The sequence below is a fragment of the Gymnoscopelus braueri genome (assembly GCF_963280865.1).
Source record: "Gymnoscopelus braueri genome assembly, chromosome: 16".
Classification (NCBI taxonomy): Eukaryota; Metazoa; Chordata; class Actinopteri; order Myctophiformes; family Myctophidae; genus Gymnoscopelus; species Gymnoscopelus braueri.
The window spans coordinates 35,151,688-35,154,977 of NC_137616.1; the positions used below are offsets into that span (position 1 = coordinate 35,151,688).

The 3,290-nt window shown below is 39.6% G+C and overlaps 1 long non-coding RNA gene across 1 annotated transcript; it reads right to left on the minus strand.

Moving 5' to 3' along the window:
- Window positions 1–209: 209 nt before the first annotated feature.
- LOC308102515 lies at window positions 210–2,274 on the minus strand. The gene is made up of 4 exons (XR_013934666.1): window positions 2,045–2,274; window positions 1,575–1,719; window positions 1,161–1,258; window positions 210–726 (listed from the first exon to the last, which is right to left on the minus strand). It is a non-coding gene; the product is annotated as an uncharacterized lncRNA (long non-coding RNA).
- Window positions 2,275–3,290: the final 1,016 nt, after the last annotated feature.

Below are 3,290 nucleotides of genomic sequence, written 5' to 3' on the forward strand. Positions count from 1 at the left end.
AGGAAAGCATCTGTCATTTTAGCTATAAATCATTTTAACTACTTTAACCATTATTTTATACTTTGGCTATTCAAAAATAGCAGATATACAAGCTCCTAGCGCGTCACCTCGTACCGTGCTATGAGCTTGTAGATCTGCTATTTTAGAACAATCGTGAAAATTTGTATACCACCTTTTGAGAGTTAAAGGTGAACGGTCAAAGGGGAGCGACACAGACAGTTTTAGAGGTTAAGGCCAATAAATGCTTTAAAATAATCCATCCGAGACAAATGTCCATTCATACTGCCTCCAAACTGTTCTGTGTTCTGAACGCCAGACCCCGCCCAGTCACTAATCTGATCAATCAATCGCAGCAGCTTCCTCTGTCATCTCCAGCGACTGAATCCAAGCCAGCAGAATGTATTTAATACCTGGATGTGGTTCCGACATGCTGTGGGCAATCCGTCATGGAGGTAGGCAGATCTGAGGGACAACATCAGGAGTTCTGAATGACGTCAGTGTGTGTGTGTGTGTGTGTGTGTGTGTGTGTGTGTGTGTGTGTGTGTGTGTGTGTGTGTGTGCCAGTATGCTGTAGAACAGCATGCTGTAGAACAGCTTGGGGACACACAGGGTGGAGGTCAGGGTGGAGGTCAGGACGTAGGCTAGATGGTACAGCAGCTCCACTTTAATCAGCATGTATGACCTTGTATCCCAGGATGAACTTCCCATTGTTCCCCACCGAACTCACTGGAAACACATTACACATCACTGTTACTACCTGCTCCCAGATGCTTAATGGGTAATGTAGTTTAGTCTACAAACTAACCACAAACACCACCTTGTTTTAGATTATAGTAAGCCAGTGGAACAGAATTTCATTCAATTACGCATTTCATGTATTGTTGAATGACAATAAAGCCATCTATCTATTATACATAGTGTCGTACCTGAAAATAACTAAACAAATGTGAACTTGGCAGGGTATATTTGTTCGACAGAAATGTAAAACTAGATAATATATTGGTAGAGATCTTGAAAACAGGAAATTCCCTTTAGTTTCCATAATGAAAAAGAAGAGTCCAAAACAGAGAATAGGTGATTATTGGGAATGGGTTATTATTACTGTTAAGTAACAGCAATAACAGAAGTAACAGCACTACTACTAGTACTAGTATAGTTACCTTGTCCAGAGTTGTATGGGTAGAAGATGGCGATGATAAGGTTGAAGGAGATGGGACCCCACAGGGTAATTATCCTGGAGAACCAGTACAACACAATACTGCCACACACACACACACACACACACACACACGATTGAGTTTGGTGAATGTTAGTAACTGCAATATTTACGGCCCACATTTGAGTATGGTTACATAAAACGTACACTTTTATACATTCAACAATATCATACAGAATAAATTGTGTGTGTGTGTGTAGGGGCCGGGGGATTGTGGGAAAGGCAAAGGGAAAAAACAATTATCTTGATGTTATATTTCAACATTATACCCCATTTAGACCAATATACCAGTGATTATACGTTAATATATGAGTAATACTGTTTAACACGATTATTATTTTCAGCCAGCCACCCCTACCTTCCTCAGGTTGATGATGTGCACAGAGAACAGGGCGCCCCCTGGTGGCCAGCATGGAAGTTAGACCAGGCTAGCAGGGAAAAGCCAGGTGGACCAACGACTATTTATTTCTGTCTTCAAGCCAGATGAATGTGGCAACCAGCTCCTGCATGACACAGAGAATAGCACTATATAAACAGCAGTACAGTATGACATGTCAAATAGTATACTGAGAAAATCAAGAAAGAAAGCAGACATGCAGTCAGATATAGAAATAAACGAACTTGACCAATAAAACTGATCTTTAAAAGGTTGGACAAGACCTTCAGTGCAAGCACCTCTGCAAGCTGCTTTGATGCCAGTGGCTCATAGCTTACAAACCTGTTTCTGTTAAAAATTTGAATACAAGCCTTTTACTTGTAACAGAGTCTTTTTATATTGTGGTATTACTACATTTACTTAAGTATACAATATTCCACCACTGCTACTACCTTGCACAGGTGTTGTTGTGGCTGGTGTCTCCTTGGACGTCCTCTGGAGTGCTTTGGTTTCTTGTGATGATTTCTGTAACATGTTTGTTTTAAGGGACGAGGTTGTGAACCTCATTCCCAACCCCCAATATGGAGGACTAGCGATTGTCCTTAGTCTGACCCCTGCCCTTTGAGCTGTCTGGCATGGTTGGACCTGCCAGGAGAGCTCTCTGGGTCACTGGGATAACACAAGCTCCTCCACCACGGCAAGGTGACAATCATGGGAGGAGACCCAATTTAGTAATTGCCAATTCCCAACTGTCCCCAAGTGTCCTGCAGTCCCTGTTGCTGCTATAAACTGCTATGTGCATCAAGGTTATTATAGTTAACTAAAATTAGTGAAATAACAAAAACATTAATTGAAAAAACATTTTAGTAACTGAAACAAAAACTAGGGTAAAAAAATACAACTAATTGAAACTGTATATCCTTACTGAGACTAATTCAAACTAAAAAAAGAAAATATCCTTACTTTTAGTCTTACATAAGACTAGTACTGTACCAGTTTCAACTGTGAATACATCTTTTAAAATGTTATGTTTTTATTACACAATACCTTTTATGACCTTTCTGAATCTCACCCCTGACAAATACCCCATATTACAATAAAGAACCAACACTACATCTAATAAAAAACTAAACAATAAACTAAGCCTTTTCCAAAACTAAAAACTAAACTTAACTAGCAAAGCCACTTTAAAAACAAACTACAACTAAACTGAAAACATAAGTCAAAACTAAATTCAGAACTAAAACAACCTTGATGTGCATCAGCAGCTTTTGCAGTGCAGCAAAAAGAACATGATCACTTGATCCATCACCAGCTTCCCACCTGCAAACACTGTAGCCAATTGTGTTTGTTGGAGCGTCCAGCCAAGCTGGAGGCAATGCTGCTGCTGGGTATTGAACCCAGCTACCTGCGTGGTGTGACAGTGTTTTACCTCTACCACACCCAGACGCTCCATAATGTTTAGAGTGTGTGTGTGTGTGTGTGTGTGTGTGTGTGTGTGTGTGTGTGTGTGTGTGTGTGTGTGTGTGTAGACAGACAGACAGACAGACAGACCAGATACAGATACAGAATATATATATATATATTTTTTATGTTTTTTGGTTTTTAGTTTTTTAGTTTTTTTTTGCATTTTATCATGTAAATAAACTTTATTTATGTAGCACTTTTCAAAAGCAGGTTTACAAAGTGCTTCACATA